The sequence below is a fragment of the Bubalus kerabau genome, chromosome 2 (genome assembly GCF_029407905.1).
Source record: "Bubalus kerabau isolate K-KA32 ecotype Philippines breed swamp buffalo chromosome 2, PCC_UOA_SB_1v2, whole genome shotgun sequence".
Lineage (NCBI taxonomy): Eukaryota > Metazoa > Chordata > Mammalia > Artiodactyla > Bovidae > Bubalus > Bubalus kerabau.
This window is the reverse complement of record NC_073625.1, coordinates 163,008,577-163,034,330: the sequence shown is the minus strand read 5'-3', so window position 1 is coordinate 163,034,330 and position 25,754 is coordinate 163,008,577. Positions and strand designations below refer to the sequence as shown.

At 41.6% G+C, this 25,754-nt stretch overlaps 1 protein-coding gene across 7 annotated transcripts in view; it reads left to right on the top strand.

Moving 5' to 3' along the window:
* The window catches only part of MED12L (mediator complex subunit 12L), a 362,611-nt gene that overhangs the window by 223,181 nt on the left and 113,676 nt on the right, over positions 1 to 25,754 (top strand). The window lies entirely within an intron of this gene.

The following is a 25,754-nucleotide window of genomic DNA, read 5'->3' as shown; positions in this document are numbered from 1 at the left end:
CTTCATTTGCAAATTTCACATTTACGATGCAGCTTAAACAAACTAGTGGTTAAAACCTGTTATGGGTTATTCTATGAAACACTATGGTAGTAGAGGGAATAGTCATCTGTGGGCTGCTCTGGAAGGCTCAAAACTGAATAATAGAGAGTTTTTTGTGACACTTGATTTTTTTTTTTTTTTTTTTTTTTTTTTAAGAATTAAGACTATGGCATATTCTTTCCTGCCAGCTACCTCCCATCATTTCTTCTCTATATTATTGCCTCCAGTTTTCCTAATGCCTGTGGCTATGCCCAGAAGCAGTTCTCTGCAGTGTTCCCGCTCAGGAACAACGTCCATTTATAAAGCGAGTGGCTTTCTTTACCCAGGCGGTTTTATCATGTGGTTCTTTGCTGTCAGTAAAGAACTTGGCTGAGTTAGGAAACATTTTTAATGACAGGTATAATAGTGATTCAATTAATAAAGATTGGAAGCTGTTTTTACAGCATAAAGGCTATTTTCTCATATCTCACACACTCCTTGTTTCCTTGGATGTTATTCCCTGTGTTATTTAGTGCAGAGCTTGATTACAGAGGGAGAGTTACGGTCAAATTTCTTTTTTTATTTTCCCCCTGCACTCTTGCTCCAACTCCTTTTAAATTAAGTTAGCAAAGGCAATGACCTAATAACACTAGTACCAAAGTAAATCATCATTTTGTGCCAGTGTGTGTTTGAGGGTGGGGCTTCCCAGGTTCTGTAGTGGTAAAGAATCCCCTTTCTAATGCAGGAGATGCAGATTCGATCCCTGGGTTAGGAAGATCCCCTGGAGAAGGAAATGGCAAGCCATTCTAGTGTTTTTGCCTGGGAAATCCCATGGACAGAGGAGCCTGACAGGCTGCACTCCATAGAGTCGCAAAGAGTTGGACACAACTGAGCATGCGTGCAAAGGTGTGAGAGTGATATTGTGGTATGTGTGCTGGGGCTGTGGCTGCCTGTGTTTGTGTGTAAGGGGGATTGTGTGTGTACTGTGTGTGCTGAAGAAATACAAGGATTTTGTAGTCAGATACCTCATTAGTCCCACGTGGCTCCTGTACTGGACAGTGGAGATCAAGGGCATTGCAGTCCTGTTTGTTAATGTTTTTTCAAATTAAGTTTTATTGGAGTATGGTTGCTTTACAATGTTGTGCTAATTCCACTATATGGCAAACTGAATCAGCCTATTGGACTTCCTTCCCATTCAGGTCACCACAGAGCATTAAGTAGAGTTCCCTCTTCTATACAGTATGTTCTCATTAGTTATCCATTTTATACATAGCATCAATAGTGTATGTGTGTGAATCCCAATCTCCCAGTTCCTCCCCATCCCTTCCCCCTTGGTATCCATGTAGTTGTTCCCAATGTCTGTGTCTCTCTTTCTGCTTTGCAGATAACGTCATCTATACCATTTAGATGGAGAAGGCAATGGCACCCCACTCTAGTACTCTTGCATGGAAAATCCCATGGACGGAGGAGACTGGAAGGCTGAAGTCCATGGGGTTGCTGAGGGTTGGACACAACTGAGCGACTTCACTTTCTCTTTTCACTTTCATGCATTGGAGAAGGAAATGGCAACCCACTCCAGTGCTCTTGCCTGGAGAATCCCAGGGACGGGGGAGCCTGGTGGGCTGCACTCTATGGGGTCGCACAGAGTCGGACACGGCTGAAGTGACTTAGTATACCATTCAGAAAGTCCTCTTTGACAATGCTGGTTCAGTCACTTCTTAGCTTTGTGAAATGGAATAAATAGCAGCCATTTTGCTGGGTCTTCTGAGAGTTAAACACGCTCTGCGTACATTTCAAGCACAGTATCTGGTACTTAGTAGGTGGTCTGTCTCAATGTCATGCCATAAAATTTGTGTCATGAATAGCAGTCACATTCTGAATGAAATGTGATGGAGACCCTTGTTCCTTTTGCTTTTGGAGACAATCCACTGTTGCTCATGGGAGCATGTCACATTTTGACACCGACTGTGAAAGCATCAACAATATGTCACTGCTCTACCTGCCAGGTGGGAATGAAATACCAAAGTCGTGCAGATGACCGGGTATCACTGACCTGGTACAGCTGCCCCGCACAATCATGTTCTAGTTACCCAGTAGTGCAGGTGGATGTTGTCTTTGGTCTAGACTGTTCCATCTGGTAAGTAATATATACCTTAGTTTCAGCGTGAAAGACTTCCCCAATTGTTAGTTTAATCTTTCTGTCCTTCTAAAGATCATCTCTAGATGAAACAGCTTAAGACAAAGTGATGGCAAGTTAAGAGTTCTCTCGGCAATGCCATCCTGCATGTTTGCCGTTTTATATTTAATGAAGGCAAGGATAAATGCAAGTTTATTTTGTTAATTGATTTGCCAACCACCAAAACCCCTAAATTGACACATGGTATAAATAACTGTTATTGATCAAGTAGGATTTTCTTTGCATTTTCCCCTACAGCTTACCTGGTAATTTTGCAAGTGTCAAGTTGAGCCCCATTCTTTAGTTGTGAGGGACTGAAAGCAAAGATCTGTGTCAGGAAACACTCGGGGACAATTCAGTCAAGGGGTCAGCATAGGTTATTCCTGGTTTGATTTCTAGGGGAAAAAAGAAAAAACAGTTGAGCAGGAATTTGAATACACAGTACTTTGATTTTCACTTTTAAGAAAAAGAAAAAAAAAATGCCCCTTGATTCAGAAAAGGCCTACTCTTTTGTTATGAACAGCTGTGCCATGTAAGACTTGTCTGTTTTTGTGTGTTCTTTCCACCTTCCAGGGAGCATGGGACATTTCTGTGTAAGCCTTCTCCATCTGAATGCTGCTGTGTGGCCCCAGAGAAGTTACTTAACATCTCTGTGACTCAGTGTTCTCCTCTCTGACATGAGAGTGGAAATAATCATACAACAGAATTGTGACAAGAATTATGTGACATAGTCCATAAGAACCTGGGTCCAAGAGTTTTCTCAAGACACATTAGCCTGTGTCTGGCCATATTACTTCTACTTCATTCTACCCAACCCCATTGACCTGAGCTCAGCTGCTGCTGCTGCTAAGTCGCTTCAGTCGTGTCTGACCCTGTGCGACCCATAGACTGCAGCCCACCAGGCTCCCCCGTCGCTGGGATTCTCCAGGCAAGAACACTGGAGTGTGTTGCCATTTCCTTCTCCATGAGGCTCAGCACATGTATTTAAATGCATCTCTGATGACTCTTAAATGCAACTGGAGATTGTTTAAAGTTGAAAGATCTCAGAGCGATAAATGTTAAGAGTTGTATAAACTCAACTACCTTCAGTACCCAGTCTTATACTCTCTGGGCTTCTAGTTCTGGCTTTACACTAACTAGCTGAGTGACTTCATCATGTTACTTACTTTTTCTAACTGGACTGGAAGGCTCTAAAAAAAATCCCCAGTGGAACTCAGGTTTACGTGGGCTTCTGTGTTTTCCTCAAACATAGGTTCCCACTCAGAATTTAATACTGCTTGAACCTTTATCTTGAATTCCCTGTATTTCTCTATGATAACTGTTTTCTATCCAATCTCAAAGTCTGGCTAGGAGCGAATAATTAAATTGGCTTTGAGTCACTAGTTTTTGAAATTCTGGCTAAAACCTCAAAGCTTTCTGAGCTTCAGATTCCTCACAGTCTTTTTCCTCATGATTACCCGAGACCGTACGTGCACGCAATGCGTGTTAAACTGTGACAGTGCCCCCCCACTTCTCCTTTGGCAGCTTGCTCCCTGTTTTCTGACTTCTTTCAGGTGTTCATCATAGAGAGAAGAGATCCTGGGAACTGTTTTGGAAAGTGTGCCGCCGAAGTCAGATGTCTTTTGGGAAGGATTCACTCTAGGGGAAGTCACACTGTTTCTCATGAAATGAAACTGTGTGAGACCTTCATGCCTCCTCAGCAATATTGCTTATAAATACCACAAAGCTGCAGAGAGACCCCAAGTAACCTCAACCCCTCCAAGTCTAAAGCAATCTACTGGTTGCATAAGCAGTTATGTCTGCTGGTCAGCAGGCTCAGAGTACTCTCAAAGCAAAAGCATATGTAAGAATTGGGCAGCCTGTGGAGAGGCATGTATTTCTTTCTCTGTTATTTTGTCCTTCTCTTCCGTTCCCTAGTGGCACGTGACATTTGGATGCTGGATTTGGTGGTAGATGGAAAAAGTGGTGTCCAAATGTTCAGTGATTTCCTCCCCACTACCAGTCATCTCTTGAGAGTTTAGACGCCCTGTCCATGTCTCACCTCGAATCATCAGGGTATGTGGTACATAGTAGTCAAAAAGTATTCATTGGTTTATGGAGCATCGACAATAGACACCCTCCTTTTCGGGTGCCAGTGTTGCAGTCTTTTTAAAGTAAGGCAAGGAGGTGAAACCGTACTTTTCTTTTATTAAAGTTTACTAGGATTGAGGCAGTTTTCTCAACGTTATAACAATGACCCTTAGATTTCAGTACAGCTTATTTTCTTGAATCTAACTTCTCATGGAAATGTTTCAGGGAGTTTCCATGAACGACATCTCTAATTTCATGTTTCTCTGTGGGAAAGTTATGTGGTTTTGCTTTTCTTGACTTCATCTAAACTTTACTTGATAACAAGAAATCCAGTATGGCGTATCCCCAGTGGAGGAAAAGCAGTCTAGTGGGTAACCACAGCCACAGTAACAGATAGCAGACAGTCACTGAGGAGGACACGGAAAAGGTTCTGGGGGAAATATTTGCTTATCATATTTATTCTGATAAAGGGTTAAATTCAGAATATACAAAGAACATTTACAGCTTCCTGATAAAAAGAAAATAGCCCAACTAAAAAGTGGTCTAAAGATTTGTATAGACATTTTATCAAGAACACATGAAAAGATGCTCAGTATCTTTAGTCATTAGGGGGATTCAAATAAAAACCACAATGAGGGCTTTGCTGGTGGTCCAAAAGCTAAGATTCCACACTCCCAGTGCAGGGGACTCAGGTTCTGTCCCTGGTTGGGGGACTAGATCCTGCGTGCTGCAACTAAAGATCCTTTGTGCTGCAACTGAGACCTGGGGTGATCAAATAAATACATAAATATCTCTTAAAAAAAAAACAACAAACACCCACACAATGAAATAACGATTTCATATCTCCGTGGCTATAAATGAAAAAGAGGGTAACAAGTATTGCCAAGTATATAGTGTTGCAACCCTCATACATTACTGGTGGGAATTTGAAATGATATGGCCACCACTTCAACAACAGTTTGGTAAATTCTTAGAAACTTTAACCTACATTTATCTTACCCAATAATTCTACTTGTAGGTATCTACTCATAATGGAAACATAGATCTATGCAGAGACATAGATGCAAATGTCTTTAATAGCATTATTCATAATAGCTAAGAATTGAAAGAATTGAATCAACCCAAATATCAGCTGATGAATGAATAAACCAAAGGTAGTATAGTCAACAGAATGGGTAAACCAAAGGTGATATAGTCAAAGAATGGATAAACCAAAGGTAGTATAGTCAAAGAATGGAATACGACTCAGCAATAAAAAGGCATGAAATTCAGCTATAATATGGATGAATTAAAAAACATTGTGCTAGGGAAAGAAACCAGATACAAAAGACCACATACCATTTCAATGAAATGCCTAGAGGAGGCAAATCCATAGAGGTGGAAAGTAGGTAAGGGCTGAGGGTAGGTGTGGAGAGATTAACTGTAAGGGGGGTGAGGAATTTTATTAAGGTGAGAAAAACTGGATTATGATGGTGGTTTCACAACTATAAATTTATCAAAAATCATCAAATTGTACATTTAAAATGGATGAAAATTATTGTATGTAAATTATACCTGAACGAAGTTAAAAAGGAACAGAGTGCACAGAAAAGAAATAGATACAGGATAGCAATTCACTGTGCAATAATATGAGTTTTATAGACCAAGGAAAAGTACCTTATAAGCACATTCCTTATCATGTCTTGAAGAAGACAGTGAAATGCAAAGTACATTTAGCAAGAGTTCTACCCCTTGATATAGGTGTGGGGCATTGCTCAGTGATCTGGATGATTCATTTATGAGTTTCTTCTTTTAGAATTTGGTTCAGAATCTAGAGACCCTGGCTGTGGGTGGCGATTTGTACTTTGGGGGAATCCATGCTCTCATTTTCTTAATTCCCATTGAAATTATGTGAACGAGTTGGGTCTTAATTAGTTCAGACATGATACATGGATTTTCTGGAATCAAATTTGTCGTCCAGGTTTGGGAAATACTTTATTCTCCTCAAGTGGCTTGTGAGAGTTTCCTCTTGTCACCTCCATCTCTCTTACCACTTCCTTTAGATGAATGACTTCCCCAAATTGGGGTCATAGATCCTCATTTTTTCTTTTTAGTTTTCTCCAGAGTGTTCATGTCTCCTTGGATGATCAGCCATCACCTCTCTTCCATAATCTTCCTTCCCTAAACTTCTGTTCATTGTATCATCTGTGTTCCTCAGACTCATCATCTCTAAACTTTAACTTTTTTTCCTTTCTTCATCAGAAGCCATTTTCCTTTCATTCCTCTTTATGAATATTTGCTTCAGCTCTTGATCGAGAGAGTTTAAAACCTCAGTACTGAGTTGGATCGTTCTCCCTTGGTCAGTCACTTATCTGGTCTTGCTACTTCTTCTGTTACAATGTCATTGCTTTGCTTCTGTCATCACCTTGCTGCTCAGATCAGGGCCCTCCTGGTTTCATGTGTGGCCTTGTACTGACCTCCTCTCTGGTCTTTCTGCTTCTTGCTTCTCTCCTCTCAGATTCTTCCTGCTGCTTTTTGTTAGATTCTTCTTTCTAAATTACCCATGTCATCATGCTCTCTCACCCTAAGTACAGTATGGTAGGGAACTTCTCAAATTACAGTGATAACATATGTAAGGAGTTATGTTTTTAGTGTTGGAGATTATGGAGTATGGAACCCAGATTACACTGGGTTCTGATAATTAAAAGGTGGCTCTCAACTTTGGGAGAAATCTTGTTCCATAATTAATCCTCTGAATCAGATGACAATTGTACCTCCTCTGTAGAATCATTATGAGGTTAAATTAGAATATATGTTTACAAATTGCATGCTTTGTAAATGGAGCTTTTGCTTGTGTTGTTACCATTAATCCTTGCCTACATGAAATTCAAGATCATTTTCATTCGATCAGGAATTCTTTATGCTAACTGTTGCCTCACAGGGGCATGCCTTTACTTTAACCCCGTGCCTTTCTTCATACTGATTCCTGCTCTTGAATGATCTCCCGTCTTCTCCTCTTTCCCTGTCTTGGGAGTCTCTACCTCCCCATCAGTGTTAACCATAATCTGACCTTTTCTGTGAGGTTATTGTCTCAAAGGCTACTCATATTCCACACTCTGGGAATTATAAAGATGGAGGGTAAGTTTCTGCCCTCAAGGAATTTAGAATCTAGTTGAGGACCCAGAAGTAACTAAACCACAAAATACAGAGTAAGAGGGGTAATGTTGTAGAAATCCAGACATGGTGGTGTCCCCTGATGAACAGAAGCAGAGGTCAAGGAGGTTCCATGGGAGCTTTGATGCCTGGGTTGTGGCTGGTCTGCCAAATGTGAGATGGGAAAGGAGCATGTGGAAATGTTCAGCATGGCCCAAGATAACGTCAACATCTAGGGAGATGATGGCCTCAAGTGGTAGAGAGATGTGACAGGTTTGGGGCACATTGAGGAACGAGTGGATGCTGAGGCTGATGCAAAGGGAGGAGGAATGTTGTGGCCTCCTAGTATTAGGCAGTGGGTATTGGTCTCTTTCACTGATAGGAGGGCCCATGAGAGGAGGAGCATGTGGAAGAATGGGTGGAGTTCAGATTTCGCTTCATGGATTTCAGGATGTCTACGTAGTATCCATGTGGAGATGTCTATTGAGTAACTGAAGTTGAGGTCTGGGGCCTGGGGAGGTGGCCCTGGCTGGTGGTGTACTTTTAAAGTTGACAGAAGATCTGGGATAGAAAAAGCAATGGGAATGGGTGCGATTGCCCACGATGACCCTGCCCAATAGACTAAGAATAGGAGAGGGCTGACTTTGAAGTTTTTCAAGAGCAGTTCTCCAGAAAGGGAAGTGCCTAGAGGAGTGGTCAGAGAACTGGAAGGATTATCAGACAAGATTCATGTCCTGTGAACCGAGACTTGAGGTGACGAAATAAGAAGTTGTAACTAGTTTTATCCTGCAGGGAAGTCGAGGGCCTAGGACAGCAGAGTGCCATTGAATGGAGTTCAGTAACAGAGAGGTCACTGTTGGTCTTTGTCAGAGCTGCATAAGTCATGCTGTGTGAGTGTGGGGGGCAGAGGCAGAGGGCTGATAACAGAGGGTTGAGACAGCTCTTTCAAAAAAGAAAAACATGTCTACCCTGGGAAAAAGAGAGTGGGAGGGGTGGGAGGTAGAGATAGATACAGGACTGATGGAAGTTTCTGCTAAGCTTCTCATTTAATGTCTTAACATTTTAAAATATTTTCCTCACTTGGCTTAAAAACAAACGAGAAGCAACCCTTGGCACCACAACGAGCCGAGTAGGGTGGCTGTGTGGTGCTGGTCTGGGCTCTGAGAGTCTCCGCCTCTCCATCTGTACAGTGTGTGCGTTGATGCATCCATTGTGGGGGTGACTCCAAGGTTGACATGAGAACACACACGAAGCATCTGGCACAGTTGTGCAGGGTGAGGTCTGAGTCTTATAAGCCCCTGTTGCATGTCGCAGGCACACGGTAGAATGCAGTTCGTGACTGATGGGTTGGACGCAGGGTGCAATGGAGTTCTTACCACCTTGTTTATGCTGAGACTGTTGTGTGGTTTGTGGTTTCAGTTGCCCAGTGAGGAGGCCTTTGACTGAGCTCTTTGCTCCAAGAGCTTCATTTCAGTTGCCTCTGATCCTCATCTGCTGGCTGTCTTTCTTCAGCAGCAGCACTGACATTCCCCTCCACCCCCACCCCACCCCACCCCCGTGCAGTTTATCACAGAGCAGCTGTGCATACTGTGCACATCCCAGCGCCTGCAGGGTGTTGCAATGAACATTGCTTCAGCCGTAGTTACGGGCTTGGGTCCAGGGCCTTGCTGACGGGCGGAAGCCCCGTCCTGCCACCTACGACTCCACAAGCTGAGAGCTGATGAAACCTCTCAAGAATGTGGTGTCTGTGGCAGGTCTGGGTTTCACGGCCATTCCTGAGGTTGGATAGTATCGATGCTTAGAGACCTTCTGGCTTTTTTCGGGCCAACCATTGATATTTTGCTTGTTTTCATAACCCTTGACTATTTTCATAACGGTGTTGTTAGTTGTAAGCTGGCTTTTTAAATGAATGAAATGAAATAGTAGAAAAGGACACGTCCTCAGTGTCTCCTTGATCTTAGGCCTTGAACTTGTTGCTTGGTTTCTCCTGCAACCCTCACAGTGGCCCGTGCCCTACGTGTGTTTTATTCCTCTTTTCCTCCCCAGCCAGGACGATCTGAGGTTCAGACATGTGAATTAATATTCCCTGACAGATCTAGTAATAGCTGGGATCAGAATTCCTACCAGATCTGATTGAAGCCGTATCCACGTGTTTTCCCGTTATCCTTCCCTAGAGTCCCAATGCACAGCAGTTTTCCATAGTTGGTATTGGAGGGTGGAAAGTGGGAGGGGGAAGATAAGGCAGAGGCAGCATTTGTTTTCCCTGTTGAGGCCAAGAAGGAACTGCTGATCTTCTAACCTGGAGGTATAGTTTGGTTTGACCTGAACCATGTGGACAACATCAGGAAATTTCCCTCTTACCTTAAGAAAGATCTGCCCAAACTGAATATGAAGCGTCCAGCAATGTTTGCTGCCTCTTCCCCTTGGGAACCTGCTCTCTGGGTCACCGGTTCACTGCAACCTCTCCTGACTTCCCCGGGCCTCCTCACTCGGGAGCTTTGCCTGCCTGATCCTATAGACCCCAGCTTTCACAACTCTTGATTCATTTATCATTTATCCTTATGTGATGACACTTGACCTGTACGGATCATCCAGTGGTCTGTGTTGACTATAAACATGCCTTTCTTCCTCTTCTTCTGCCCCTCTCTGCCAACTCCTCATTTTTCTGGCTTCAGTGACCAACATTGAGGGTTCATAACAGTGACTCTCCTGGTACCTCTCGACAACCCAGAATGAATAGTGGCGGGTGAGCTTGTTTAGTGCACCCCTGAGAACAAATGAATTGTCACAGTTAAGCTTTTCACCGTGCCCAGCCCTCTGCCAAGGCCTTTTCGTGAAAACCCTACTGGTCATATCAGACTGCTTTTATGGTTGGGAGAACTGAGATTCTGGGTCTCCAGGAAGGAGAGGTTTACTCACGGTGGAGCAGCTTGAACCTGGGTGTGTAGGATGCGCAAGCGTCTGCTGTGCCCTGGAGGGGTAGTGGGGAGGCTGGGAAGCTGAGCATCCAGGGCTCCGGAACTGCTGCTTTGGGCACCCAGCCTTGCTCCCATAGTTCCTGGGTTAGACCTTGGCTTGGATGGGGAGCTGCTGTGCCAGACTGGGAAACTCCCTGTGCAGCAGGCGGGGCCAGCGGGCATGCCTACCAGGCTACAGCCATGCCTTTATTCTCCCTGGCTTCCCAGGGTCTCATTATTGTGCTTCTGGTCAAGATGGGAAAGATAAATGCCAGTTAAATGCTCACTCCCTAGATTCAGCTGCTCATGATTTTTTTGGACTGACTATTTGGTGGTGGTGGCGGTTCTCACATGGCAGAGCTGTAGTTTAATTTGCCCTCCACTTCTTAGTGTGTTCTTTAGAAGCTCATGTTTGGAATCACATTTGGACCTGCAAGAATTTCAGATCTGAGGGGTTTTGTTTGTGTTTTGTCACTTTCTTAGAAAAAAACTGTACTAAAAGGTAGATACTAAACGGGGATACTACTATAATTCCTGAATATCAGTGGGATGGTGCCATTGTTCCGCTGCCTGTGTGTAATGTTCACAAGAACCATCTAATGTGAAGCTTCTGGTAGAAGGTGCAGCATTTCTTGCATTTTGGAATCACCTGTAACCTAAGACTGTGTGTGTTTGTGTGTGTGTGTGTGTGTGTGTGTGTGTGTGTGTGTGTGTGTGTGTGTTCCAGACCTTGGGAAAGAAACAAGTTACCTCATTGGCTATAATTTACTTCTTTTTGTAATAGAATTAGGTCACTCCAATGCAAGCTTGGAGTCAGTAACCCAAGGTGTTGGAATGCCAAGCAAACAGCCTTCATTCTGGTTTTTCAGGTACCACCCTGAAGTTCTTTTTACAAAGTTAACGCTTGACATCTGTAGCCTACAATTAAGCAAAATTTGGTTCACACTTAGATTTAACTTTTTTCCCCAGGTGACCTCTGATTAATTGTTTACTTATTGATTGAGGGAGGGCAGTGGATGAGGGAGGGCATGAACTAGGTTGTAAACTCCCTGAAGGCAGGGTTTGTGTCTAGTGCTTCCTTATTACCTTACCCCAGACCTGGTTATTGTGCAGGTGAGGAGCCTTAGTGAGCTTCAGCAGCTTGCCCAGCATCACACAGACAGTGAGAGGCAAAGCCAGGAGATGAGGTCCAGTTTCTGCGACCCCAGAACAGGCTGCCTCTCTGCTCTGCTACTTGGCCGGATCAGCGGCCCCTCAAAAGTAGGCTAGACAGTGTCCTGGACCTCAGTGCAGTCAGCAGGTGTTAGCTGTTGACTCTCTCTTTGACCCCGTGACCCTGGGCAAAGTATTTTTAGCTCTACTGTTTGTGAAATGAGGAAAATAATAGATGCTTGGCCTGGCTCCCAAAGATGCTCTGAGAATCTGAAGAGACAGTACGTGCAAGTCTATTTTATACTGTAAGTGCTACAGTAATATAATTCATGGCAAAGTAGTGGAATTCATGTCAAATATTTTTTCTGCTTAATAATAAAAATCTTCCCCTGTGCCTCAGATGGTAAAGAATCTGCCTGCAGTGAGGGAGACCCAGTTTCGATCCCTGGCTCAAGAAGATTCCCTGGAGAAGGGAATGGCAACCCACTCCAGTATTCTTGTCTGGAGATTTCCATGGACAGAGAAGCCTGATGGACTACAGTCCAGGGGATCACAAAGAGTTGGACATGACTGAGTGACTGTCACTTCACTTCATAAAAATCTTATTACTCATATAGTAAAATTTTATCATTTCCCAAGTTGAAATGTGTATTTTTGTGTTCTATTTAGGCAAAGTCTAATGTACGCGTAGGGAAATTCTGAATTATTAATACCAGTTTACTGGTCCAAGAGGTTTTAGGCTATCCTCCCAGTAAGAGTAGAGGTATTGGATTAATATATTCTAAGCCAAACTGCATTTCAAGTAACTTCTGGTCCCTTAAAAAATTCTCAAAATCTAAGACCCCAGGTAAAGTCTTTAGCTGTTTGATTACCATTTACAAACCTATTTAAGAAAAAATAGTACTTTTCATAGGCTTACAGAGATGTTGTTTGGAGGGTCATTCCATGGCTTAAGCAGTATACTTAAGGGTCATAATTATTCTTCATTATGATGATGATGGTGGTTGTCACGGTCACCATTCTAATCAGGTCATCGGTATAGCTGTGGGTTGAGGGGTTAGGTGTCCTCAATGCCGCTCTCAATAGAATTGGGTGTAAGTTTAGCTACTCTAATTTTTTGAATCCATTTAAGCAAACTGTAATGCTGTTTAAAGTAATGAAACAAGACAAGTTCCTAACAGACACATCTTCCTTCTGTTTCAGCCCTTCCTTCAGTGGTAAAGATTCACTAGTGAAATCTTCAATGCCAGTGGATATTGTGCAGTTCTCATCAGCATCAAACCCTCACTGTGTCTCATTTTCTCCTCTCATAAAAACAAGAAATAGAATTTTGGGATTAACAGATACACACTATTATATATAAAATAGATAAACAAGCAACTACTGTGTATTGTAGGGAACTATATTCAGTATTGTGTAATAATCTATAATGGAAAAGAATCTGAAGAAAATTATATCTGAATCACTTTGCTGTATACCCGAAACATTGTAACTCAACAATACTTCAATTTAAAAGTCAACCAATCCCCCTTCCCCCATATGTAGTAAGAGGATATGACATCACATTTAATTCATTTTCCCTGTGTGTGTGAATACATACACACCCACATACATACATACATACATATATATATATATAAAACATTTTCTTTAAAGTAGTTCCTGCTGTCAACCTCTCTGGCGTTAATTACTTTTTTCTTTATGAATGAATTGAACACAGTATGACCCAGGAAGAACTGAGAGAATAGGAATTAGCAGTTCCTAATTCTCCTGGGTGGGGAAGATCCCCTGAAAAAGGAAATGGCTACCTACTCCAGTATTCTTGTCTGGAGAATAACATGGACAGAGGAGCCTGGTGGGCTACCATCCATGGATTTGCAAAGAGTCGGACACAAGTGAGTGGCTAACACTTTCACTTTCGTCTCCTGAAAGGCATGGCCAAAGACCTGGGGAAAGCTGAGCAGACACTGGTCCTCTGATATTTCTGAACAGCCCACTGTGAAGTAAGATTTTAAATTCTGGCTTAGCTTTATTAAGACAGACCAAATAAAGCTTGTCTGTGGCTTACAGTTTGTGACATATAATTTCAAGGTGGGGCTCTCCCAGGTCTCTCCATGGGGTTTCTACTAGTATCTTGGGGTTCCTCGAGCCTTGGTACCCACTACCAGCTCCAACCTTGAGCCTTATTTTTAGTAATTTTCTCCTCATTCATTAATTTCCTTCTTACATGAAATTGATGAGCTTGTAAGTCAAGCTTTGAGATAGTTTATACAGTTTTAGAACTTAATGGCATTGTAGTTAATTTGGGATGAATACTTTTTCAAAGATTTTAAGGTTTTGTCTTCCTTGATGCTGATGCATTAAGTTGAACTGTTTGGAAGTGTTTTTATAGGTCAAATGGCAGGTTCATGTGGTTAACTTAATATGTCTAGTGCTCAGGAACTTTTGATGATTAGAACAGGCTTCCCAAGTGGCTCAGTGGTTTAAAAAAAAAAAAAAATCCGCCTGCCAAGCAGGAAACCTGGGTTCAATCCTTGGGTCAGGAAGGTCTCTTGGAGAAGGAAATCGCAACTCACTCCAGTATTCTTGCCTGGGAAATCCTCCATGGATAGAGGAGCCTGACGAGCTACTGTCCAAGGGATCACAAGAGTTGGACTAAACAACAACAATAATAGTACTGGGGAGAAAAGGGCAGGGAGGTTTTGCTAGATTAATTGCGAAGAAACAGCAATATAGTAAAACTGCGTTCTCCCGTCTGCCTCCGTAGGATGGCTTTAACTGAGCTTTGAGTTGATACCTCCATGCGGTCCCCCATTTTCACTGTATCTATTCTTTGGGTGTTGAACACAATTTTGTTTTTCTGTATGAGGACTCATGAGAAGTTCTTTTTAGGCTGCATATTGAGAATAGTGTTCCTTTAATGCTTGTGCTTAGTCGCTCAGCCTTTTTGACTCTTTGTGACCCTTCTGTCCATGTATTTTCTCAGCAAGTATACTGGAGCAGGTTGCCATTTCCTACTCCAGGAAATCTTCCTGACTCAGTGATCAAACCCATGTTTCCTGCATTGGCATGCAGATTCTTGACCACTGAAAGTGAAAGTCACTCAGTTGTGTTTGACTCTTTGTGACCCCATGTACTATACAGTCCATGGAATTCTCCAGGCCAGAATACCGGAGCGGGTAGCCTTTCTCTTCTCCAGGGGATCTTCCCAACCCAGGGATCAAACCCAGGTCTCCTCAATTGCAGGTGGATTCTTTACCAACTGAGCTATCAGGGAAGCCCCCCTTGACCACTGCACCATCTGGGAATCCAGTGTTCCTTTAGGCCTGCTACTGTTATTTATCAAAACTGTATCAGTGTGCCTTCTTGTTTTCCTTTTAGAGTTGAGATAGGAATTGATGCATTTGGTGAACTAATCTTTCACGTGGCTTAGAATTTCCCTTCATTGCTTTTCCCAGGCTCCATTTTTGTTTGCATTCATTTGAACTTATTTGATATTGAGCATCTCTGTACACTACCTCAGATCTTTGGGGGATTAGCAGGATCTAAATAAATAGCCATGTGAGGGAGTGCCTGCCTGGTGTAAAGTCAACTGGGGTGTAATTCATGGCAGAGGATGGGGGAAAGGGACATGAGGGAAATACACCATCTCCTTTTGGGGGTGTAGTAAGGAAAGGTAACATAGAGATGTTAGGCTTGGTCACCCTGGTTGCAAGACAACTGTGTTGTTGGGAGTGTCTTCCAGGATCGAGGAGGACCAGGGAGGCCATCAGAGCAAGTGTTAGGCGCCCTGGCTCGCATTTATCATGTGCCTTCAACTTTGCCCTCTCAGACTCCATTCTCCATTGGCCAATTGTTCAGTGTCTGTATGACTTGCAGTTTCATACAGATCGTAAACTGGTTCTAAGAGTGTCCATGCCAAGTTTCGCATGAGCCGAATGAGTGGGTACCAGTCAGATACTCAGTGTTTCTAGGTCTTAAGATGATAAATGGAGATAATACTTGAGGTGTTGTACTGTTGTCTGTAGACATGGTATGAATAGTTTTTTTTTCATACCACAATATATGTCTATATATGTGTGTGTATATTTGTTTTATATTTGTAACAAAAAATTAGAATGAATCTTTTAGGGTAAAGGGGAAAGAGAATATTGATGTTGAGTAGGTAAAACCATAGTGTCTGTTGAACGGTGATCATAATATGCTTATTCCATGGATATAGTGACCTTTTATAATGGGATCCAGTGTTTTATTCATTTTGCTGTGTATTATATGAGTTCTACATGAAGAGTTTTGGCACAGTACAAAATGTTATCCGCTTAAAGTCTTCATTTTGCAGGATTTTAACATGTTTGGTTTAAACAACCCCAAATCGGTGCAGCTGTGCTTATTTAAGGTTTGTATGTTCCTGTGCGCCGGGGGTAGTTGCAAGGTACCCACTTATGGTAGGAAGGGCCATTGTCTTTAAAAATAAACCAGTAAACAGTGAATTGAAGTTATTCCAACTTGTCTTTTAGTCTGTTTATCTAAGTTTTGAGAAGCCCATTGATGATTTGTTTTCAGTTTCATGTCTCACCTTTGAGTTTGGCAGGTACGAGGAGGAGCAAGTTTGGACAAGCAGGTCATCCTCCCCAAGAGCAGCACGGCAGGCCCTGAAATGCCTGCAGTCTTGAGGCGGCGGCTGTGTCCGTGAATTCCTTTGTTGGGTCTCTTCTGTCAGCTCTCAGCTTGTGAGACACAGCTGACTGCTAACAGCCCAAGTGTTTTTCTGCTATGATTATTCTTTCTGCAGCTAGATCCTCAGCTCCTGTAGTGCAGGGACCTTGGATTATTTTGTTTCTGCTGCCCCCATTACTCTGGCTTCCACTCTGAAAACAACCAGAATCTTGATATTTTTTAGCAAAGGATCTCTTTAGACTTCGAGACTTGAAAAGTGGAGTTTGAAAGCCAGTAATATTTCTAACCTGAGAGCATGTCCAGACTACAGGCAGTGCGTCCTCTAGCAGCTGAAAGGTCTGTTTTTGTCTTTTTACTCACAATAGCATGGGTTCAACAAGCACTGCCTGTGTAATTTTGTGCCTAAGACTATTCTAAGTTATTTAGATTAATAATAATAAAAAAAAAGTTGGCTATGACATGTGGAATCTTAGTTCCCTGAACAGGCATTGAACCCGTGGCTCCTGCATTGGGAGCGCAGTGTCTTAACCACTGGACCACCAGGGAAGGCCCTAGATAATTTGTGAAAAAGACATTGGAATCAAGTTCCAGACTTGCGACTTACTTTGGCAAGTCATCTCACCACTCTATACTTCAGTTTCCTCTTCTGCAAAACATTCATATAGGATTGATTTGAGGACTGAATGAGGTTTTACCATAGTATTATGTCCTTCAAGGCTTCGAAATCTTTAATTGGAGCTTGGCATCTAGGAAGAACTCATTATATAGATGCCTTCTGAATGGTAGTAAGAACAGTCTGCCCATTTTTCAGTTGAAGAAACTGAGGCTTGCAGAGGTTCCTTCAGCACACACCAGCTGCTGTTGCTCACCCAGGTTAGAGGCCTGGTAAGGGCAGAGCCTACATTTGAACACAAGTTGGTCTGAGTGATGGGCTTAACTACTCTTTTGCTTCTACTTCTGATCAACCCCGGGGGTTCATGTGTTGATTATAATCTGATGTCTTCTTTGTGAAAACTAGGTAATAGCCCCAGCTTGATTGCAGGATGTGACGTGCCCGAGACAGCCACTTATCTACTGCAGTCAAGTAGCATGGTAAATAAATCACAGATCTGTGTAATTTTATCTATTAAATTGTGTGTACATGCTAAGTCACTTGAGTTGTGTCCAACTCTTTGTGATCCTGTGGACTGTAGTCCACTAGGCTCCTCTGTCCATGGGATTTTTCAGGCAAGAATACTGGAGTGGGCTGCCATGCCATCTTCCAGGGGATCTTCCCAACCCGAGGATCAAACCTGGGTCTCCTGTATTGGCAGGCTGGTTCTCTGCCACTAGCAACACCTGGGAAGCCCACCCATTAAATTACTGATGAGAAGGCGATCCCAGATAGCAAATACAGAATTTACTTGGAACCCTAAAGAGTGATGACTCAGAGAGCAGGGTTGTCTGCAGGCAGGCATGGGTCAGGCTCAGGGCTCTGCTTCCTGCTTGTGCACCGCTGAAGCCTCAGTTTGCTCAGCTGTAAAATGGAAGTAACAGCAGTGTATATCTTAAGGTTGTGTGAAGTTTTGTCTTTTAAAAAATAATTTATGTTAAAATATGCAGTAGTCTTAGACATATGTTAAGCTACCAGTGCATGTTAATCATTGTTGTTTGAGTATTATAGTTTAGAAGGACAGTTTGTGTTGTAAAGGTTCTAAGTCATTTTAAGAGTTACTGTCTTCTGAAATGTGTGAAATTATTGTTAGAAATGGCCTTTAAAAAAGACAAAGAAATTGCTTTATAAGAGAAATTGTGGAATCACTGATACATATGACTTAATGTGATGGCTTATTAGTGCTCTTCAGATGTGTTTTTAGTGTAAGTTTTTCATGTTGGTTAATAAGGATGTCATTGAAAGATAAGATGTGCTACTTCAATACAAAATGAAGAATAAATGTTCTATTCTACCCATATTTGCCATACAAGGAAGTTGGAAAGTTTGGAAATTGTTGCCAAGTTGTATAAGGGCTGGACTTCAATCATTGGCCTGAAATAGCAGGTTCGCATCTTGTTTCTTGTTCACCTTGATGTTTTCCATGTGTTCTTCTCATCTAGTTCTAAACCACAGTGTCTCGGTTTCCTCTGCTCTCTCCTCTCTTCTTTAGATAGTCAACAGCTATAGGGATTCCAGTTGGCCCTTGCCTTTCTACTGCGGCAAAACTTGCCACCTGAGGAAGCAAGAGGAGACTATAGTCATCTGTGTCTTGCAGAGGAAGAATCCGGGGCTTAAAGAGGCTGGGATTGGATGAACATCATGTAGCTGCCTGGGACAGAAAAGGGCAGAACCAGTCTTCCTCCTCATCATTAGCATCTTCATTTGGCTCAAGCCTTGGGTTCTTGATAACCAACCTGAGTGCCTCAGTACATCTCCCGGATCAGGGGAATTTAGTCACACAAGGGGTCTCTCGTGACCTCTGATTGAATCCCCTCATTTTACTGTGGGAGAGGGTAGTGAGCTCCCGAGGAAATAAGAGGCTTGCTCAAGTCACACTGACTTTTGGCATCACCAGCACCCAATCTCCAGCTGGGCTTTCTGCTCTGAACCAAAGTCCTGTCCCACGCTTGTGCACGCAGCAGTCCTGTGGAGACAGTGGGATGCTCCCGGGTGATTTCACCTAGGTTTCACGTCCCTGCTCTCCTGCCTTCACCGTCATCCCTTTTATTGGGCTCTGAGCGTACTTTGCTAGTTTCCCCTCAGTTTATAGGAGTGCAGAGAGTGAATGGCCATTCATGTCTCCTCTATCTTAAATTTCTGTGTCCTTTTCTCAGAGGACAGGACTAAGCGTGGAATATTTTTTGTTTTTAAAGGAAGTGAAACCCCAAGATATCAAAGAAGGAAGTAAAGCAGACAGGCTCCGAAGGGGCCAGATAACACTCAGCTAAATAAAAACATCCACTCTAATTTAGTTTTCCATCTCCCACTTATATCCTGGAGTGCAATAAACCATCTTGGTATTCTGTCTGCCAGGAAATTTTTGACTCAGTCTCTTCATGGAATAGGATTTTCTGACTAATTACACTTTTTCTTTTCTAGGCTATATCCTTAAATATGGTATTCAACCATCTGACTGCTCCTCCAACCTCTTCTCCTAAACCCACATACACTCAGAACACTTTTCAGATAGGTGTTAGAAACAGTAGTCTTAGGACAGGATTTTGCTGAAGGACTCAGAGAATACATCCCCTTGATTCCTAGTTTCAACCTTGAACTGGCAGAAATAATAATACAGTATAAAAAGATGATAGTATAAAATCAAAAGTTTCTGGCTGTCTTTGTTAATATAGAACCAAAGTTTTTGTTGTTCATTTTGCTAGTAAATTGGAGTCTCTAATCAGAATTATGAAAGAAAATCTGTGTTAAAAATGTTAATATGCCTAATGTGAAACCAGACCCACTTTGAGAATATGATACAAAATACCGTAGCAGATAAATCTTAACCTAGTAAATCAAAAAAAATCGCCCTACCTTATGCTCACCTATCTTTAAAAATCCTTATTATAATTTAGAAGAGTTCAAATTTCCTTCTTGAATCCCTGAATGAAATAAAAGCCTCCCCGTGACTTTGAACATGAACCAGACCCAAACTGTTCCTAAGCCATTCGTCACTAGTTAGGCGGCTTTCTCAGTGCCTTTCCAAACATGTTTTAGCATGATCTCTTAAGGAATCAGGGCAAGGATTGCCGTGTTCTTTGTGTTACAATGAAAAGATTGAGATTCTTTTATCAAAATGAGGCAGTTGGGAGAGAAAACCCATCTTTTTTTTTTTTTTCTTTTGGTCTCCTTTTAAAAGAAAAGTGAATGAAAGATTATGAAACAAATTTCAGTATGGCGTCTAGGGAAACAATTATAATGGACTTTGGGGTTTACTCAACCAATAAAGCAAATGTGATTTAAAAATTCACTTAATAGAAGTGATTTCCTTAACATTGTTTCCACGTTTGAAGGCATAACACACGATTTGCTTAACCTGCCTGCCTGAGCTGGGAACAGTGAAATTCTGTGAAGCACAATGGCCCGCATTTCAGAAATTGTTCCTTCCCAAACAAGACTCGTGGATCTAATTCACTTAGGTTTCTAACTCTTACTTTCTCTTCAGATCTCAGATCTAAGCAGAGGTATCATTACAGTCTTAATCAGTGCTATGTCCTACCAACCATGGCTTTTAAGAAAATAAATTAAAAAAAAAATTTCATTTACCTTTCATTGCTGTGCCTGGCTGTCCATTCACCTAATACAGGCGTCTTCAAGTCGAAACAGGTTTCTCAGTGCCAATTAAGAGTAAGCCTTGAAACTAAAGTTGGCAGGGAAGTAGCTTTTTTGTTAAAGCATAAAAAAATAGTCATTTTCCCCCTCCCCTGCCAGAGAAGGTAGGTCTCCCCTACCTGCCTAAAGATTGCCCTTTGGGGCGCCCTTTCAAACCCTCCTGCTCGGGAACAACTGGAGCAACTAGCTCTCTTGCTAATAGAAATGACTCACATCTGAGAGGAGGTGAGATGTGTAGATGGGGGAAAGCGCTTCCTGAACCTGCAGGAATGAGACAGTGATTCACCTGAAGGGAACACAGAGGGCTGGAACCCAGAATGCCAGAGGACGGTTTAAGGAGCAGGGTGTCCAGTCTCAGGTTGGGCCTTGCTAAGTCAGACCCAGTGTTTAGAGGGATTTTCTGGTGGTGGTGGTGGTAGGAGGACAAACTTCCTATAGCTAGTTGGAAAAGATGCATTTACTAACCTTCCTGCTAATTAAATTTTGAGTTAAAGTGGATCAGAATATCTGTAATAAAAGATCTTTCAGGATAATATTCTACACATTAAAGAACAGAATTAAATATGTTGATATTGGCGACTGATAACTTGGGAAACCTGTGGTGTTGCTTTTGAGAATCTGTGGAAATCTATATACTTGTTTTCACCTATACATAAATATAAACCTTCAGAACATTTTAAATAAAATTACTTAGGTGTCCAGTTTCCCTAATGTGTTGAATTCCACAAGACAACTTTTACTCTTTTAAAAGATCTTCCCACAATGATAAAGTTATATAATCAAATCACTTTTTCCTATTTGTAATTAATTTTAGAACTTCCAAAAAATTTCTCAAAGACTCCAGTGTTTTCTTGAATGCAACATTCAAACAAAGAAGTAAAAAGATAAAAAATCTATCAAATATAATCAAAACTTGTTATTTTCATGGATGAAGAGAAAGATAAATGAAAATAATGAAGGTGGAACATTTTTTGAAGTTAGTAAATCAGTAATAGGTATTTAGTTAGTAATTTACTTATGCATTAAGGAGGTAACGTATATGTACTCTTTTTTTTTTTTTTTCCCGTGTGTTGGTACAGAAAAACAAATGTATTCAATGTAAATACCAAGAGTTGAGTAGTTGTTTCTTCTATTGCTTTTTTCTAAACAAACAAAAACAGACAACTAAAATTTAATGGTTTTCCATTCCATTCTGTTCAGGGTGGACTAAGTATATTATGGATGAGTAGCTAGCCCTAGGGAAAGCCTCTGAACAAAAATTAGCCAACTTAATAGTGGTTCAGTCTTACAAGAACTTGTCAGACTTACCAACCATACTTCATTCAGGTTGGACTCTGCTGATTGTCCTGTGGTACTTCTCCAGGGATTTCCCTTTATCATTGAAGCCATTTCCCTGCATCTTGAGGGGAAAAGTTATGCCATGCAGGCCTGAGTTGGAGAGACTTTGTTTTTCTTGAGTTGAACTTGCGGTTTGTCACTATGATCCCTAAATAGTAACTGATGTACTACTCAAAATGGGAAATCTCACTGCCAGAATAACCAACTGCCAGTCTTAAAAGCATCCATTCAAAGGAGCATACCCCATGTAGTCTCCTTAAAAGTATATTGGGCAAAGACCTTCTCTGCAAAGTCTGAGGATTATATTCCTTCAGTTCCAGTGGTGGGTAGGAATTCATGTGAGGGAGCGTGTATGGACAAATATTTCACAAGCTTTTGTTGAGGGAATAAAGGCAGTTCTATTATCTGCCTCAATTTTTTTTTAATTGGAGTATAGTTGATATATAATATTGTGCCAATCTCTGCTGAACAGCTAAGTGACTCAGTTATACACATACATACATTCTTTTTTCAAATTATCTTCCATGATGGTTTATCACAGATTATTAATATAGTTTCATGCGCTATAAATGAGGATCTTTTTTTGGTGGTGGTTTAGTCACCAAGTCATGTCTTACACTTGACCACCTGACCTGCCTCTTGAGAAACCTATATTCAGGTCAGGGAGCAACAGTTAGAACTGGACATGGAACAACAGACTGGTTCCAAATAGGAAAAGGAGTACGTCAAAGCTGTATATTGTCACCCTGCTTATTTAACTTCTATGCAGAGTACATCATGAGAAACGCTGGGCTGGAAGAAGCACAAGCTGGAATCAAGATTGTCAGGAGAAATATCAATAACCTCAGATATGCAGATGACACCACCCTTATGGCAGAGAGTAAAGAAGACCTAAAAAGCCTCTTGATGAAAGTAAAAGAAGAGAGTGAAAAAGTTGGCTTAAAGCTCAGAATTCAGAAAACTAAGATCATGGCATCTGGTCCCATCACTTCATGGGAAATAGATGGGGAAACAGTGGAAAGAGTGTCAGACTTTATTTTTTTGGGCTCCAAAGTCACTGCAGATGGTGATTGCAGCCATGAAATTAAAAGACGCTTACTCCTTGGAAGGAAAGTTATGACCAACCTAGATAGCATATTCAAAAGCAGAGACATTACTTTGCCAACAAAGGTCCATCTAGTTAAGGCTCTGGTTTTTCCAGTGGTCATGTATGGATGTGAGACTTGGACTGTGAAGAAGGCTGAGCGCCGAAGAATTGATGCTTTTGAACTGTGGTGTTGGAGAAGACTCTTGAGAATCCCTTGGACAGCAAGGAGATCCAACCAGTCCATCCTAAAGGAGATCAGTTGTGAATATTCATTGGAAGGACTGATGGTGAAGGTGAAGCTCCAATACTTTGACCACCTGATGCAGAGCTGACTCATTGGAAAAGACCCTGATGCTGGGAGGGATTCGGGGCAGGAGGAGAAGGGGACAACAGAGGATGAGATGGTTGGATGGCATCATTAACTAGATGGACATGGGTTTGGGTGGACTTCAGGAGTTGGTGATGGACAGGGAGGCCTGGCGTGCTGCGGTTCATGGGGTTGCAAAGAGTTGGACGTGACTGAGCGACTGAATTGAAGTCTTGTGACCATAGGCCACCAGGCTCCTCTGTGCACGGGATTTCCCAGACCAGAATTCTGTATTAGGTTGCTATTTACTTCTCCAGGAGATCTTCCCAACCCAGGGATCAAACCTGCATCTCCTGCATTGGCAGGTGGATTCTGTACCACTGAGCCACTAGGGAAGCCCCAGTATGTGGCTAAGGCCTGGAAAAGATGAAGCCATGCCTGGCCCACCCTCAGGAGGAGAAAAAGAGGGCCACCTACTACAGTGACACCATCTCCAGCTCTCCACTCCAGTATTCTTGCCTGGAGAATCCCATGGACAGAGGGGTCTGGTGGGCTACAGTCCAGGGGCTCACAAAGATTCAGGCATGGCTTAGTGACTAAACAGTGGGATTGTGTATTTAAAAACTTCTTTCACTGGTGATGCAAAGTAGGTTTAGTAGTGAATAAGTTAACATGAGGTAGCCTTGATGCATTCGTCTTAAAGCCCATTATGCGTATCTCAAGTTGGGACTTGTTAAAGCTCATCTTACTTACTTAACATTCAAAAAGGGAAGTAATACAGGTTTAGTCAGAAAAAAAAAAGTGTAATGCTTTGATGAAAAGAGCAGCTAAGAAATAGCCCATAACTTTATTATTATTCAAATCTCTGAAAGGTTAACAGGCAAAATTTTTTTCTGTTGATTTTTATAGCAAGTCTCAGATTTCATAAAAGCCACAGGAGACTTTATAACCATAATTATCTTGCTGCTTCATTGGAAGATCCTATTAAATGCAGAGAAGCTCTTTTAATAATTTTGTTCAGCTATTGGAAACCTCAAATTTATTTTGAATACAGGACGACGGATATCCTAGGATGTGCTTGAGTTTCTCTACCACTGCAGTGTTTTTTCTTTTTTAAATTTTGTTTCATTTTTTCTATAATAATATTACTTTTAAATATGTTAAGCTTACAGATAAGTTGAAATTATAGTTCAGGGAAATTTTATATTTTCGTATTGGTAGTTTTCACATCCTCCCCTTTCCCTCCCCTTCAACACACATTTTTGAGGGAGACCTATTTGAAGTTGAAGTCATTATGACTGGTGTCCCAGCCCTAACTGCTTCAGCATGTATTTCCTAAGAATCAGGGTATTTTCCTACTAATCACAGCACTATTATCAATCAAGCGATTACTGCTGAAACAATAATAAATTCTAATGTTAAGTCTGAATTTTGCTAATTCCCAGTAACATTCTTTATAATTTTTTGATGTGAAACTAATGAGTTTCACATTGCATTCATTTTTTTTTTTTTTACTGGTTTATTCTTTTATTCTTTAGAACAATCTCTCTGCTTTCTTTGTTTTTTCCTTAATTTCCTTGGCTTTTAAAAATTGGTTTGCTCTGTATTTGCTAGGTCCAGCCCATGGGACACTTAAATGGAAATACTTTTAAATGTTTCTGAGGCCTTTTGGACATATTAATCCAAAATCTACATTGGTGTGTAAAAACTTGAAATAAAATATGAATATCTATACTCTTGTTTTGGACAGAGACCTGGTTCATGACTCCAAAATCACTTTTGCTTTGGAATATTGGGCAATTGATTCAAATTTTCGTAGCTTCATTGTTCTGCAAAACTAGGATTCTGTCAGTGAACTTTAGAAAAGAATCTGTGTAATCTTTCAAAATATGTTCTTAAAGAGACAGAAGGCCTCAAGGAGAGACTGTTTCTAATACCTTTAGAAGAATGAAAATAGGTGGTGATGTTGATAAATCTTCCTAAATCCTGGAATAAACTCTGCTTCCTCACTTTTTAGGATGAGTGAAGTGAAAGTCACTCAGTGTCTGACTGTTTGTGACCCCATTGACTGTAGCCCGACAGGCTCCTCTGTCCATGGAAAATCCAGTCAAGAATACTGGACTGGGTAGCCATTCCCTTCTCCAGGGATCTTCCTGACCCAGAGATTGAACCTGAGCCATTTGCAAATGGATTGCTAAGGCTTACCTTGGTCTTCTAGTCGTTTCTCCCTTGCATATGTCTGCTTCCTCTCTGCTCCCTTTATTTGATTTCTCTGCATTGGCCTGGACCCGGGCACAATGTTCCTGTCTCCAGTGTTGGTAGGCACAGAACTTGTTGTCTAATTTTCTCTGTCTCTATAATCTGTGATGTATCCATTTCTTCTTAAAGGAAAACACACACATAAAGGGCCTCCAAATCCTTCCCCCAGTACTCGATCCCATTATTACAAAACAAAGATGATCAGGGGTCTAATTGAAACATAGTTCATATGATATGTCTGGAATGCCCATGTCTTTCGAATGTAGCCAGAACATACA